This window comes from Lontra canadensis, unplaced genomic scaffold, assembly GCF_010015895.1.
Source record: "Lontra canadensis isolate GAN:19392208 unplaced genomic scaffold, GSC_riverotter_1.0 scaffold100, whole genome shotgun sequence".
In the NCBI taxonomy this organism is placed as follows: Eukaryota; Metazoa; Chordata; class Mammalia; order Carnivora; family Mustelidae; genus Lontra; species Lontra canadensis.
The window spans coordinates 3,573,145-3,590,613 of NW_022631094.1; positions in this window are offsets into that span (position 1 = coordinate 3,573,145).

Here is a 17,469-nt window from a genome sequence, read left to right on the forward strand (position 1 = left end):
AATAGAGGTCTGTCTGTGTTGGCCCATTGGTTCTACACATAGGCGAGTCTGGATAAGAGTCTGGTCTTGGCTTCATACTCTAAGCCAGAAAGGATTATTATTTTCCCCTCTTTCTGATATCATAGATTGTGTAGATCATAGATACTTTTGTGCCGGTATCCAAAATCCCAAATGTAATTCTTCTCCATGTTCACTTGAACTCTGACTTTGGTATAGGGCCTTCTTTCTCTGATAAGGACATAGAGCCCTTGGCCTGATATATAGTTTTGTTTATATTTGTTTATGTTTAAAAACTGAACATTAGGGCTTAAAGTGGGCAGGGTTTTTCATTCATCTCAAGATTTATTAGAACATGTATAGGAAATATAACCTAATATTAATCATAGGGCTATCACTGCAGACCCTAGGGAAAATCCTCTTGCACCCTCAGTGGCATATAACTTTTCTTGGGCTTCTTGGTAGAGAGCCCATCTATCTTCTCAATTGAGAAAGTGTTGTTAAGTAGCTGTTTTATGGAACTTGGGACCAGGGAAAGAAGGGGTGGAAAGTCGAGGAGGAAAAAAATACTAAGGATGGATAAATACATCTTCAAGTTACCTAATAAGTTGGTTTTGGTAGAGGTACTTGAATAATGTCTCAGCTAAGGCCATTCACCTTTCATAAAGAGCCTTCTGAATGCAGGTGCCTAGGGTAGGTATGCAGAATGTGTAAGAATATGCACAGCCCAGAGGGACATGAATCCTTGACAACAACTCCTTCCGGAGATTGCCCTGGATATCAGGTGTGGAGAAGGCAGCTTTCTCTTATGAGGCGTGTGTGTGTGTGTGTGTGTGTGCGCACGCGTGCACGCATGTGTATATATACATATATATATAAAATATAAAATTTGTCTATCATCATCATCTATCCCCACACACACATATAGTGAGGCATACACACACACACACACACACACACACACACACACACACACACATATTTAGAAATAATAAGTTCTTGAGTGCCTGAGTGGCTCAGTGGTTAAGCGACTGCCTTTGGCTCAGATCAATTGCAGAATCCTGGGATCGAGAATCAGTCTTCCTGCTCAGCAGGGGAGTCTGCTTCTCTCCCCCACCCTGCTCATGGTCTCTCTTTCACTCATCTCTCTTTCAAATAAATAATTTTTTTTAAAAAAGAAATAATAAGTTCTTTATAGACATGTTTCGTTCCAGTCCATCTCCTTGCAGCCTGTTCTTGCCTTCCTCTGTTTTATATGCATGTGTCCTTTCTTTTGTAGTATAAAGAATAATCTTGAGTAACATCAACACACTTATTTGCTTAATCCTGTAATACTTCTAAATTTGTTTCAAAATTACTTAGCACATAGTACTAGAAAAACTAATGTACTAAAAAGAGTTTGTTTGTATCCTATTCTTGTGGCTAAGACTGAAGATACATGTCAGCTACCACCAGTTTTCAAATGGTCCAAGGGTGCAAACCCAACTCTATTTAACTCTGACCATAGTATCACTGAGGAGCTAGATACCAACTAGAAGTTGGTAAAACTAGGCAGATTCTCCGATTTTTCTCAAAATCCACTGGGAGATATAGAGAGAAGGGCCCTTGTGTTAGTGTTAAGTGTCATCACCATCTGACTCTAATGGTACTATCCTGGGATTCCTATGGGCTTCCACTTGTCCAGGTGGTCATTAGTGGAGAGTCTATAATCGACATCTTGAGACCTACTGTTGAGTAACTACTCTCAGAAAAGCCCTTAAACAGATGACTCAGGAGTGGATAGTCAATTACAATTTTTAAGTCATTTTCTCTGCATGTCAATATAGCAGTAGCCAATTTTTCATGTCTAGAAATTTATCAGTTAAGATCCAGATTGTGTGATGAGCCATTGATCTGACCTATAAATAGGTTTAAATGAACTTGATACTAGCAAGTGTGGCATGAAAGAACCTAGAAATCTGAGTGTGTTTAACAATCTCATTGTGCACTGTTCTCACTCGTCACTGTTGAACCGAGGGACCATCAGGATGGATCATCTGCACTAGGAAGATGGCTGTAGGTTTGGTCCAAACAAGCTTTTGTTTTTTAAAGATAATTTTTGACTCTCTCTGCTTGACTTATTTCACTCAGCATAATCTCTTCCAGTACTGCCCATGTTGCTACAAAAGTTGGGTATTCATCCTTTCTGATGGAGGCATAATACTCCATAGTGTATATGGACCACATCTTCCTTATCCATTCGTCCGTTGAAGGGCATCTTGGTTCTTTCCACAGACTGGCGACCGTGGCCATTGCTGCTATAAACATTGGGGTACAGATGGCCCTTCTTTTCACTACATCTGTATCTTTGGGGTAAATACCCAGTAGTGCAATGGCAGGGTCATAGGGAAGCTCTACTTTTAATTTCTTGAGGCATCTCCACACTGTTCTCCAAAGTGGCTGCACCAACTTGCATTCCCACCAACAGTGTAAGAGGGTTCCCCTTTCTCCACATCCCCTCCAACGCATGTTGTTTCCTGTCTTGCTAATTTTGGCCATTCTAACTGGTGTAAGGTGGTATCTCAATGTGGTTTTAATTTGAATCTCCCTGATGGCTAGTGATGATGAACATTTTTTCATGTGTCTGAGAGCCATTTGTATGTCTTCATTGGAGAAGTGCCTGTTCATATCTTCTGCCCATTTTTTGATATGATTGTCTGTTTTGTGTGTGTTGAGTTTGAGGAGTTCTTTATAGATCCTGGATATCAACCTTTTGTCTGTACTGTCATTTGTAAATATCTTCTCCCATTCTGTGGGTTGCCTCTTTGTTTTGTTGACTGTTTCCTTTGCTGTGCAGAAGCTTTTGATTTTGATGAAGTCCCAAAAGTTTATTTTGGCTTTTGTTTCCTTTGCCTTTGGAGACATATTTTGAAAGAAGTTGCTGTGGCTGATATCAAAGAGATTACTGCCTATGTTCTCCTCTAGGATTCTGATGGATTCTTGTCTCACGTTGAGGTCTTTTATCCATTTTGAGTTTATTTTTGTGTACGGTGTAAGAGAATGGTCGAGTTTCATTCTTCTACAGCTATATTTATTGAATGGTTCTATAGCACCATTTATTGAAGAGACTGTCTTTTTTCCACTGTATATTTTTTCCTGTTTTGTCGAAGATTATTTGACCATAGAGTTGAGGGTCCATATCTGGGCTTTCTACTCTGTTCCACTGGTCTATGTGTCTGTTTTTATGCCAGTACCATGCTGTCTTGGTGATCACAGCTTTGTAGTAAACCTTGAAATCAGGTAATGTGATGCCCCTAGTTTGATTTTTGTTTTTCAACATTTCCTTAGCGATTCGGGGTCTCCTCTGGTTCCATACAAATTTTAGGATTATTTGCTCCAGCTCTTTGAAAAATACGGTGGAATTTTGATCGGAATGGCATTAAAAGTATAGATGGCTCTAGGCAGTATAGACATTTTAACAATGTTTATTCTTCCGATCCAAGAGCATGGAATGGTCTTCCATCTTTTTGTGTCTTCTTCTATTTCTTTTATGAGTGTTCTGTAGTTCCTCGAGTACAGATCCTTTACCTCTTTGGTTAGGTTTATTCCCAGGTATCTTATGGTTCTTGGTGCTATAGTAAATGGAATCGATTCTCTAATTTTCCTTTCTGTATTTTCATTGTTAGTGTATAAGAAAGCCACTGATTTCTGTACATTGACTTTGTGTCCTGCCTCGTTACTGAATTGCTGTATGAGTTCTAGTAGTTTGGGGGTGGAGTCTTTTGGGTTTTCCATATAAAGAATCATGTCTTCTGCAAAGAGAGAGAGTTTGACTTCTTCCTTGCCAATTTGGATACCTTTAAGTTCTCTTTGTTGTCTGATTGCTGTTGCCAAGACTTCTAATACTATGTTGAATAAGAGTGGTGAGAGTGGGCATCCTTGTCATGTTCCTGATCTCAGCGGGAAGGCTGCAAGCTTTTTCCCATTGAGGGTGATATTTGCTGTGGGTCTTTCATAGATAGATTTTATGAGGTTCAGGAATGTTCCCTCTATCCCTATAGTTTGAAGCATTTTAATCAGGAACAGATGTTGGATTTTGTCAAATGCTTTTTCTGCATCAATTGAGAGGACCATGTGGTTCTTCTCTCTTCTCTTATTAATTTGTTCTATCACATTGATTGATTTGCAAATGTTAAACCATCCTTGTAGCCCAGGAATGAATCCCACCTGGTCATGGTGGATAATCTTTTTAATGTGCTGTTCGATCCCGTTTGCTAGGATCTTGTTGAGAATCTTAGCATCCATATTCTTCAGTGATATTGGTCTGAAATTCTTTTTGGTAGGGTCTTTGCCTGGTTTGGGGATCAGGGTAATGCTGGCTTCATAGAAAGAGTCTGGAAGTTTTCCTTCTGCTTCAATTTTTTGAAACAGCTTCAGGAGAATCAGTGTTATTTCTTCTTTGAAAGTTTAGTAGAATTCCCCAGGGAATCCATCAGGTCCTGGGCTCTTGTTTTTTGGGAGGTTTTTGATCACTGCTTCAATCTCGTTTCTAGATATAGGTCTATTCAGGTTGTCAAAGATAATTTTTAAAGAGAAATTTTAGGTTAAAAGCACAGGTACAGATATTTTCCATATACCCACTTCCCTCACATATGCATAACCTCCCTAATTTTCTCTCTCATTTTCCCTTCATTCCTTCCTTCCTGCTTCTCCTTCCTCCCTTTCCTCCCCTTCTTTCCTTTCTTCCTTCCTTCTTTTCAGAGAGAGCATGAGCACACACATAAGCATGGAAGGAGGGTCAGAGGGAGATGGAGAGAGAGAATCCTGAACAGGGTCCATGTTCACCTCAGCGTAGAGCACAGCATGGGACTCAGTCCCACAGCCCTGAAATCATGTACTGAGCCACAATCAAGAGTCAGACACTTAACTGAGTGAACCACCCAGGTGCCCTTCACCTCCCAAGTTTTCAACATCACTTATCAGTGATAAAAGTGGCATATTTTTTATAGCTGGTGTACTACATTGAAAAAATCACAATCATCCAAAATCCATAGTTTCCATTAGGGTTCACCAAACAAGATTTTCAGTGCCAGAGTACTCATCTTGAGTGGATTATACCACTTAGAGACCAAATAGTAGCTAGCTGAAGGAGAAGGTCTTGGGTTTTTATACACTATTTTATTCCTTACCCTCTACCTCCTCCCCCTGGAGCAAAATAATCACTGTCAGGGCACTCGGAATGAGTGGGTCTGTCATGATGCACTTAACAAAGTAACACTGTCTTTCACTAAATTTGACAATATGGTGAAGGTGAACTACCCAAGTCTGTGAAGTCTCCTTGGATGCTGGGCAAGGTAATCCAGAGGGCTCTACATTTTTTGTCCTTCAACATGAGTTTTGAAAACTCAATGGGTCATAGCCTGTTCATTATGTTTTACCTAAGGACCCTCAGCAAGATTTTATGAGTAACTGCTTTGTTTTCTGGTTTATCTTTCCAGTGTTCCATTTTGTAAAGGTAACTATCTCTCTATTTTTCTTCTTATGTATCCTTATTTCTTTCCCCAAAGGCAGCATATTAGATATTCTATCTTTCAAGTATTTCTTTTCCACTTAACATTATCTCCTAGAAATCTCTTCAAGTCAGTTTACTGAGATCTTCTTCATTCCTTTTACATTTCCATGAAAAACAGTTTGTATCACAGTGTATATCATAGTTAATATTACTATAATTTATGGCATATATCACAGTTTATTTAATCAATTTCCCATGCTTGTACATTTAGGTAGTGTTTAGTACTTTGCAATTAAAATATTTTATATGAATAACATTGTCAATATGCATCTTGATCATTTGATCCATTTTTAGGTAGTTTTTCTCTTAAATTGTGGTATAAAAACATATGAATAAAACAACCATTTTAACAGTTTTTTAAATTATCGAAATGTAATTGAAATACATTATATTTTGTGAAAAACATATTGATTCAACAATTCTAGGGGCACTTTAGCTGGCTCAGTTGGTACAGCATGCAACTCTTGAGCATGGAGCCTAACCTAAAAACAAAACAAAACAAAACAAAACAAAACAATTCTCTATTTTATTCAATGATCACCACATTAGGTATAGTCACTATTTGCCCACCATGAATTGTTATTCCAATAATATTAACCATATTCCTATGCTGTGCTTTTTATCTCCATGACTTGTTCATTTCATAACTTAGAAGTTTTCTTTCTTAATATCCTTTTTATCTGTTTCAGCCATCCATCCACTCACCCCTTCTGGCAACCACCAGTTTGCTCTCTATATTTAGGAGTCTCTTTTTTTTTCCTTTTTTTTCTTTTCATGTGTTTTGTTTCTTAAATTCCACATATAAATGAAATTCTATGGTATCTGTCTTTCTCTGTCAGACTTATTATTTTTTCTTTTTAAAAATTTTTTATTTAAATTCCAGTTACTTAACATACAGTGAAATATTAGTTTCAGGTACACAATAGTGATTCAACACTTCCATATAATACCGAGTACTCAACACAAGTAGACTCTTTAATCCCCATCACCTATTTAACCCACTTCCCCTCCCACCTTCTTTCTGGTAGCCATCAGTTTGTTCTGTATAGTTAAGAGCCTATTTCTTGGTTGGCTGCTTTTTTTCCCCCCTCTGCTTGTTTGTTTTGTTTCTTAAATTCTACATATGAGTGACATCATGTAGTATTTGTCTTTCTCTCACTGACTTACTTCACTTAGCATAATACTGTCCAGCTGCATGCATCCCAATGTTTATAACAGCATTATCAACAATAGCCAAGTTATGGAAACAGCCCAAGTGTCTATCAACTGATAAGTGGATATAGAAGAATATATATATATGAATATAATATGCCATCTGTCAGACTTAATTGATTAAGCCTAATACCCTCTAGCTTTATCCTTGTTGTTGCAAATGACAAGATCTTATTCTTTTTTTCTTGCTGAGTAATATTCCTTTGGGGTGTGTGTGTGTGTGTGTGTGTGTGTGTGTGTGGTGTACACACCAAATCTTTATCCCATCACCTATCGGTAGACACTAAGGTTGCTTCTATACCTTCACTATTGTAAATGATGCTGCAGTAAATATAGGGGTACATATATCTTTTTGTATTAGTGTTTTCATTTTCTTTGGTTAAGTACCCAGTAGTGCAATTACTGGATAGTATGATATTTCTATTTTTAATTTTTTGAAGAGCCTCCTAACTGTCTTCTGCAGTGATTACATCAATTTACATTCTCACCAGCAGAGCACAAGGGGTTCCTTTTCTCCACATCCTCACCAACACTTGTTATTTCTTGTCTCTCTGTTACTAGCTATTCTGACTAGTGTGAGATGATATATCTCATTGAGGTTTTGATGTGCATTTCCCTGATGATTAGAGATGTTGAACATCCTTTCATGTATCTGCCATGTAGATGTTTTCTTTGAAGAATGTCTATTCAAGTCTTCTGCCCATTTAAAAATCCAGTGTATTTTCAGAGGGAGGGTTGCGTGTTGAGTTGTATAAGTTCCTTACATATTTTGTGTTTGAACACCCAGATAAACAACATAGCCATTTACCTAAGGAACTAGAAAAACAAAGCCCAAAACTACTAGGAGAAAAAAAAAAATTCTATAGTGGAAATAAATAAAATAGAGACACTCCCCCAAGCTGGATCCTTGAAGAGATAGACAAATTTTTCCATGCTCATCAGGAAAAAAAAGAGAGTGAACTCAAGTAAAATTAGAAATGGAGGAGAAATAACAACCAACACCACAGAAATACAAAGAATTATGAGAATATTATGAAAAATTATATGTCAAAAAATTGGACAACCCAGAAGAAACGGATAAGTTCCTAGAAACATATAATCTCCCAAAACTAAATCAGGAAGAGAGAAAATTTGAACAGACTGATTTCTATTTTTTTTTGTGGTGAATTTTTTCGCCGTGTCATTTTGTCCAGATAAGAGTATATGAAGGAGCAAGTAAAACACTAAAAGGGTGGCAACAACCTCAGGAAAGTATGCTTTAACCAAATCAGAAGAGTTCCCATATCGTGAGGAGGGAGAAAGGGGATAAAAAGAGATTCAGAAAGAAAAAAACAATGAAACAATTAAAAGAAGAAAACGAATAAAGAAAAAATATAAAAAGGGAAAAAATATATATATATATTCGATAAACTAGTTTAAAAACGTCAAAAAAGAAAAGGGTAAAAGTTTAAAAAAATTTAGCAGAAGAAGAGAAAAAAAATTGAAAAAGAAAAAAAAATTAAATTAACTGCAAGGCTAAAGAATCATGGGGAGGAAGCCATGAGTTCCATGCTTTGCTTCCTCCTCCTCCGGAATTCCGCTGCTCTCCTTGGTATTGAAACTGCACTCCTTGGTAGGTGAACTTGGTCTTGGCTGGATTTCTTGTTGATCTTCTGGGGGAGGGGCCTGTTGTAGTGATTCTCAAGTGTCTTTGCCCCAGGCAGAGTTGCACCTCCCTTACCAGGGGCTGGGCTGAGTAATCCGCTCGGGTTTGCTTTCGGGAGCTTTTGTTCCCTGAGCGCTTTCCGTAGAGTTCCGGAGGACGGGAATGAAGATGGCGGCCTCCCAGTCTCTGGCCCAGAGGAGCTGAGAGCCCGGGGCCCCCCTCCTCAGTGCGCCCTCAGAGAACAGCGCCCGATTACTCCTGTTACCCTGGTCTCCAGCCGCGCTCCGAGCTGACCGAGCCTGCGACCGGTTCAAGGTAACCCTGAGCTTAGAGTTCACTCCTTGGCTCTGTCTCTGTAGCCGGCTTCCCCGTTCTAATACCTGTAAGCTCTGCGACACTCAGACAGCCCTGATACTTCTGTGACCCTGCGGTACCCGAGGCCACGCTGACCCCGCGTGGGCTTCACCCCGGTTAAGCCTCTGGAGCGATGTCCCTCAGCGGAACAGCCTTTTAAAAGTCCTGATTTTGTGCTCCATTGCTCCGCTGCTTGCCGGGAGCCAGCCCCTCCCCCCGCGGTCTATCTTCCCGTGGCTTTGGATTCACTTCTTCGCCAGTCCTACCTTTCAGAAAGTGGTTGATTTTCTGTTTCCAGAATTGCTGTTCTTCTCTTCGATCTCCCGTTGGATTTGTAGGTGTTTGCAATCTTTAGATAAACTATCTAGCTGATCTCCCGCTACCTGAAGTAGTCTCAGCCTGCTACTTCTCTGCCATCTTGACTCCTCCTCACATGCCCTCTTTAATGTCCATCACGCAGTTACCTCATCCCTCCACCCGTCTCCCCTCCAGCAACCCTTGGTTTGTTTCCTATGACTGAGTCTCTTATGGTTTGTCTCCCTGTCTGATTTTATCTTGTTTTATTTTTTACTCTCTTCCCCTATGATCCTCTGTTTTGTAAATTACACATATCAGTGATAATTGTCTTTCTCTCATTGACTTATTTGGCCTAGCATAATACCCTCTAGTTCTATTAACGTTATTGCAAATGGTAAGATTTCTTTTTTTTTTTTCTTTCTTTCTTTTTTTTTTTTGGTGGCTGAGTTATATATATATATCATATCTTCTTTATCCATTCATGTGTCAATGGACATCTGGGTTCTTTCCATGGTTTAGTTATTGTGGACATTGCTGCTATAAACAGGGTACAGTTCCCCTTCAGATCACTACCTTTGTATCTTTGGGGTAAATACACAGTAGTGCAATTGTTGTGTTGTAGGATAGCTCCAATTTCAATTTTTGAGGAACTGCCATGCCAACTGCTGTGGAGTACTTTTTCATGTGTCTGTTGGCCATTTGTATGTCTTCTTTGCAGAAATGTCTGTTCATTTCTTTTGCCCATTTCTTAATTGGATTATTCATTCTTTTGGTGTTGAGTTTTCTAAGTTCTTTATAGATTTTGAATACTACCCATTTATTTATTATGTCATTTACTAATATCTTCTCCCATTCTGTGGGTTGCCTTTGCTGACTGTTTCTCTTGCTGTGCGAAAGCATTTTATCTTGCTAAAGTCTCAAGAGTTCATTTTTTGTTTTGTTGCCCTTGCCTTTGGAGACATGTCTAGCAAGAATTTGCTGCAGCTGAAGCCAACATGCTTGCTGCCTGTGTTCTCCTCTCGGATTTTGACAGATTACTCTCTCACAGTTAGGTCTTTCATCCATTTTGAGTCTTGTTTTATGTATGTGTAGGGGATTGGTCCAGTTCCATTCTTCTGCATGTGGCTGTCCAATTTTCCTGGCACCGTTTATTGAAGGGACTATCTTTTTTCCATTGGATATTCTTTCCTGCCTTGTCAAAGATTGGTTGACCATAGAGTTGATGGCCCATTTCTGGGTTTTCTACTCTGTTCCATTGATCTATGTGTTTGTTTTTGTGCCAGTACCATAATGTCTTGATGCTTACAGATTTGTAATAGAGCTTTAAGTCCAGAATTGTGATGCCACAAGTTTTGGGTTTCTTTTTCAGCATTGTTTTGTCTATATGAGGTCTTTACAGGCTCCACAAAAATTTTATGATTATTTGTTCCAGCTCTGTGAAAAAAGTTGATGGTATTTTGATAGGGGTTGGCTTGAGTATATAGATTGCTCAAGATAGCACAGACATTTTAACAATATTTGTTCTTCCAACCCATGAATATGGAGCATTTTTCATCATTTTTTTTTCCTGAGTGTTCTGTCACTTTCTGAGTACAGATCCTTTGCTTCTTTGGTTAGGTTTATTCCTAGCTATCTTATGGTTTTGGGTGCAATTGTAAATGGGATAGACTCTTTAATTTCTCTTTCTTCTGTCTCATTGTTAATGTATAGAAATGTAACTAATTTCAGGCATTGGTTTTATATCCTGCAAATTTTTTGAATTTCTCTTTGCTATTTTGGTTTCGTTTTCATTGATTTCTACCCTAATCATTATTATTTTTCCTCTCCTGCTAAGTTTAGGCTTTATTTGCTGTTCTTTTTCCATCTCCTTTAGGTAGGTGTAGCATTAGGTTGTGTATTTGAGACCTTGTTTCTTGAGAAAGACTTTTACTGCTATATACCTTCCTTTTATGACTGCCTTTGCATCCCAAAGATTATGAATAGTTGTGTTTTCATTTTCACTTGTTTCCATGAATGTTTTTAATTCTTCTTTAATTTCCTGGTTGACCCATTCATACTTTCGAGGGTGGTCTTTAGCCTCCATGTATTTGAATTCTAGCCAAATTTTCTCTTGTGACTGAATTCTAGTTTCAAAGCATTGTGGTCTGAAAATATGTGGGGAATGATCCCAGTCTTTTGGTACCATTTGAAATCCAATTTGTGACCCACTATATGATCTATTCTGGAGAATGTTCCATGTGCATTCAAGAAGACTGTGTATTCTGTTGCTTTAGCATGGAATAGTCTGAATATATCTAAAGTCCATCTGGTCCAATGTGTCATTCAAAGCCCTTATTTCCTTGTTGATCTGCTGCTTAAATGATTTGTCCATTGCAGCGAGGGAGTTGTTAATGTCCCCTACTATTATTGTATTGCTATTGATGTGTTTCTTTGGTTTTGTTATTAATTGGTTTATATAATAGGCTGCTCCCACGTTAGGGACATAAATATTTACAATTGTTTTATCTTTTTGTTGGATAGAGACTTTAAGAATGATATAGTGTTTTACTACATCTCTAACCTATGGTCTTTGGTTTAAAACACAATTTATCTGATATAAGGATTGCCACCCCAGCTTTCTTTTGATGTCCATTAGCAAGGTAAATTGTTTTTCCACCCCCTCACTTTAAATATGGAGGTGTCTTGGGGTCTAAAATGAGTCTCCTACAGACAGCATATTGATGGGACTTACTTTTTGATCCTATCTGATACCCCATGTCTTTTGACTGAGGCATTTAGCCCCTTTGCATTCAGAGTAACTAGTGAAAGATGAATTTAGTACCATTTTATTACCTGTAAAGTGACTGCTTCTGTATATTATCTCTGTTCCTTTCTGGTCTATGTTGGCTTTGGGCTCTTTCTTTGCTTAGAGGATCCCTTTTAATATTTCTTGTAAGGCTGGTTTGGTGATCATTAATTCTTTTAGTTTCTGTTTGTCCTAGAAGTTTCTCATCACTCCTCTGTTTTCAGTGACAGCCTAGCTGGATAATAGCTGGAAATAGCTGCATATTTTTCTCATTTAGCACCCTGAATATATATCATGCCAGTTCTTTCTTGCTGGCCAGGTCTCTGTGGATAGGTCTGCTGCTAATCCAGTGTTTCTACCCTTGTAAGTTATAGACCTCTTGTCCCCAGCTAGTTTCAGGATTTTCTCTTTGTCTCTAAGATTTGCAAGTTTCAGTATTATATGTTGGGGTGTTGACCTATATTTATTGATTTTGAGGGGGGTTGTCTGTGCTCCTGGACTTGGTTGCCTGTTTCCTTCCCAGATTAGGGAAATTCTCTGCTATAATTTTCTCTAATATACCTTGTGCCTCTCTCTCTTTCCTCCTCTCTGTGTATCCCAATTTTTCTAATATTATTTTGCTATATCTCTTGAATTCTCCCCTCATGATCCAGTAGTTGTTTATCTCTCTTTTTCTCAGCTTCTTTATTCTCCGTCCTTTTTTCCATATATCATTAATTCTCTCTTCTGCCTCATTTATCCTAGCAGTTAGAGTTTCCATTTTTTATTGTAATTCATTAATAGCCTTTTTTTTTTTTATTTTGGCCTGGTTAAAGATTTTAGTTCTTTTATTTCTCTGGAAGGGGATTTTCTAGGGTGTTCTATGCTTTTTTCAAGCTCAGCTAGTATCTTTATAATTATTATTCTGAAATCTAGTTCCAACATCTTACATATGTCCGTACTGATTAGGTCTCTGACAGTCAGTATTTTTCCGTGTTGTCATTCTGTTGAGAGAAGAATAGATGAGCAAGAGAACAAAATACTAAAATGGCAACAATGACCCCAGAGAAATACAGACCAAACAAATCAGAAGAGTTCTGAAACCAAAAACTGAAAAAAGGAAAAAAAAAAAAAGGAGAATATAATCAGACTGATGAGTGGAATAGAGCAATACACTGGATTCTTTGTTTATTTTGGTCTATTTTTTAGAAAACTGGATCCCAAAATTGTAAAGGAAGTAAAGCTTATATATGTACAAAAATAAAATTAAATACAATGAAAGGAAAGAAATAATTGTAAAAATGAAAATTAAAAGACAAGGAAAACAAAAGAGAAAAAAATGCACAATGAAAAAAAGGGAATGGAAAAAAAAAAGGAATAGATATAAACAGACAAGTGCACAGAATAGAGCAATACACTATCTTCTGAGTGTATTTTGATCAGTTTGTTAGAAGAAACTACATCTCAAAATTGTAAAGAAAGAAAAACATATATGCAAAAATAAAAATAAAACTAATACATTGAAAACATGAAAATTAAAAAGGACTTTAACAAAACAACAAAAAAACCACACCAAAAAAATAAAGGAAGAATAAAAAAAAAGAGAGAACATGAGCAGACAGGTCAATGGAACAGAGACATACACTAGAATTTTGGGTGTATTTTTGTCTGATAGAAGAAACTTTATCTCAAAATTGTAAAGAAACAATATAATACAAAATAGAATTAAATACAATGAAGGGATAGAAAGTAACTGTAAAAATGAAAATAAAAATTTTTTTAAAAAGACTTGATATAATAATATTGGTTGGAAAAAGAAAAAAAGTTTAAAAAAGTTAAAGTTGAAAGAAAAATATCATGGGGGAAAATCCATGAATTCTATGTGCTGTAATCCCCTAGCACTGGAATTTTACAGTTCTCATTGATTAGTAAACTTAGTCTTGGCTGAATGTTTTTGCTGATCTGAGGGAGGGGACTGTTGCTTTAGTTCTCAAGTATTTTTGCCCCAGGTGGAATTGTACTGCCTTTGTCAGGGGGCCAGGCTAAATAATCTGCTCCAGTTTGTTCTATGTGTTTTTGTTCCCTGAAGTCTTTCCGTATAGCTTTAGAGGATGAGAATGAAAATGGTGGTCTCCCAATCTCTGGTCCTAGAGCCAAGTGCATAGGGCCCCACTCCTCAGTGCACACTCTGAGAAAAGCAGTCAATCACCCCTTTCTCCCTGGTCTCTGTCTGCACTCCGTGCTTACCCGGCCTGTGACCAAGAATTTCTGTCTCAGGCACACAACCCCATTTCACATCACCAAACCCTGCAGATGCCTGAGATGTACTCCTGCACTGCTCCTCCTGGGGCGGAAGGGAATTCTCCCAGATTCTGCCTTTTCCCTGCTTGGAAAGCAGTTGCCTGACTTGATGCAGGTCATGGTTTATGGAAAACCCAAGCTCAGAGTGCATTTGTGGACTTATTGTTTGCAGCCACCTTCCCTGCTCTGATGCCTGGGAGTTCTGCCATACTCATGCACCCCTGGTCTTCCTGTGACCCTGAGGATCCTGAGACCACACTGTCCCAGCAAGGGTTCCACCCCTGCTTAGCCACCTGAGTGATGTCCCTCACCAGAGTAGACTTCTAAAAGTTCTGATTTTGCAATCCACTGCTATATCACTTTCCAGTAGCTGGCTTATGGAGGCTCCCTCTCCCACAGGTTGTCTTCCCATATTCCTCAGATTCACTTCTAGCACCTCCTACATTGCAGAAAGTGGCCACTTTTCTGTTTGTAGGGTTGCAGCTATTCTTTTCTTAGAGTTCACAAGTGTTCAGAATGATTTGATAGCTATTTAGCTGAATTCTTGGGACCAGATGACATTAAGGTCTCCTACTCCTCTGACACCTTGGACTCCTTCCCATCTCAATAATTTTTAAGTGTGCAGTCCAATCGTGTTAAGTTTATTCACATCATTGTGAAACTTATCTCCAGAACTTTTCATCTTACACAATTAGTATTCTATACTCATTAAATATCAGCTGCGCATTTTCTTCTCCCTTCAGCCCCTAGCAACCACCATCATACTTTATAGTTTACCCTTGAACAACATAGGATTTGGGGGAACTGAACCTAAATACAGTCACAGACCTATGTATAACTTTTGACTTTTCAAGAGATTAATTACACACAGCCTGCTGTGGACCAGCAAGTGAACAAAAAAAAAAAAAAAAAAAAGAAAAAGAAATAGATAAATAAATAAATAAATAAACAGCCAATTAACTCATACTTTGTAGGTTGTATGTATTATATACCATATTTTTATAATAGTCTATAGAAAAGAATGTTATTAAGAAAATCACAAGATGAAATACATTTGCAATTCTGTGTATGTATAATATATATGTATTTAAAAATTTTATTTGAATTCACTTAACATAGAGTGTAAGATTGTATTCAGTAATAGAATTGAATGACTCATCACTTACATATAACACCCAGTGCTCCACACAAATGTCTTCCTTAATTCCTGGCATCCATTTGGCCCATCACCCACCCACATGCCTCCATCAATCCTCAGTTTATACTCTAAGGGTCTCTTATGGTTTGTTTCCCTCTGTTTTTTTTTTTTTTCCTCTTCCCATAATTTCATCTGTTTTGTTTTTTTCTTAAATTCCATATATAAGTGAAATCATATAGTAGCTGTCTTTCTCTGCCTGACTTATTTCATTTACCATAACACAGACTAACTCTATCCATGTGATAACAAATGGCAAGATTTCATTATTTTTGATGACAGTAATATTCCCTAGGATATATACATCACATCTTTATCCATTCATCAGTTGATGGACATTTGGGCTCTTTCTATATTTTCACTATTGTTGATCTATACATGTGATCCTTCAGATCTGTATTTTTGTATCCTTTCGGTAAATACCTAGTAGTGCAACTACTACATCACAGATAGTTGTAGTTTAACTTTTTGAAGAAACTCCATACTGTTTTCCAGAGTGGCTGCACCAGTTTGCACCCCCACCAGCAGTGTAAGACAGTTTCCCTTTCTCTGTATCCTTGCCAACACCTGTTGTTTCCTAACTTGTTAAATTTAGCCATTCTGACTGATGTGAAGTGCTATCTCATTGTAGTTTTGATTTATATTTCCCCGATGACAAATGATGTTGAGCATCTTTTCATGTGTCTCTTAGTCATCTGGATGTCTTTTTTGGAGAAATGTCTGTTCATGTAAACTTCTACCCATTTCTTAACTAGATTATTTGTTTTTTGGGTGTTGAGTTTGATAAGCTCTTTATAGATTTTGGGTACTAGCCCTTTACCTGATATGTCATTTGCAAATATCTTCTCCCATCCTGTAGACTGACTTTTAGTTTTGTTGATTGGTTCCTTCACTGTGCAGAAGCTTTTTATCTTGATGAGTTGACAATCATTCATTTTTGCTTTGTTTCCCTTGCTTCCAGAACTGTGTCTAGTAAGAAGTTTCTTTGACCAAAATCAAAGAGCTTGCTGCCTGAATTCTCCTCTAGGATTTTAATGGTTTCCTGTCTCACATTTAGGTCCTTCATCCATTTTGAATTTATTTTTGTACATGGTGTAGGAAAGTGGTACCGTTTTATTCTTTTGCATGTGGCTGTCCAGTTTTCCCAACACCATTTGTGGAAGGGACTGTCTTTTTTCCATTGGATATTCTTTCCTGCTTTGTCAAAGATTAGTTACTGTGGTTGAGGGCCCATTTTCGGGTTTTCTATTCTGTTCCATTGATCTGTGTGTCTGCTTTTGTGCCAGTACCACACTGTCTTCTGACTACAGCTTTGTAATATAGCTTGAAATATGGAATTGTGATGTCCCACTTTGCTTTTATTTTTCAACATTGCTTTGGCTATTCAGGGGTCCTTTGTGTTTCCATACAAATTTAGGATTGTTCTAGCTCTGTAAAAAAATGCTGATGGTATTTTGATAGGGATTGTACTGAATGTATAGATTGCTTTCGGTAGTTTAAATATTTTAACAATGTTTGTTCTGAGCACAGAATGCTTTCTTAGTTCCTATGTCCTCTTCAACTTCTTCCATAACTGTTTTATAGTTTCCAGAGTACAGATCTCTTACCTCTTTGGTTAAATTTATTCCTATGTATGTTATGGGTTTTGGTGCAATTGTAAATGAGATCATTTCCTTGATTTCTCCTTATGTTTATTCATTATTGGTATATGGAAATGCATCAGATATATGTATGTTGATATGTATCCTGCCACTTTATTGAATTCATGTATGAGTTCTAGCAATGTTTGGGTGGTGTCTTTAGGTTCTCTACATAGAGTATCACACTGTCTGCAAAGAGTGAAAGTTTGAATACTTCCTTGCTGATTTGGATGCCTTTTATTTCTTTTTTCCCCCCCTTTTATTTCTTTTTATTGTCTGATTGCTGAGGCTATGACTTCTACTACTATGTTGAGTACATTGGTGATAGTGGACAGCCCTGTTGTGTTCCTGACCTTAGGGGAAAAGCTCTCATTTTTTCCCCAGTTGAGCATGATATTCGCTGTGGGTTTTTCACAGATGGGTTTTATGATATTTGGATATGTACCTTCTATCCCTACACTGTGAAGAATCTTGATCAAGAGAGGATGCTGTACTTTGTCAAATGCTTTTTCA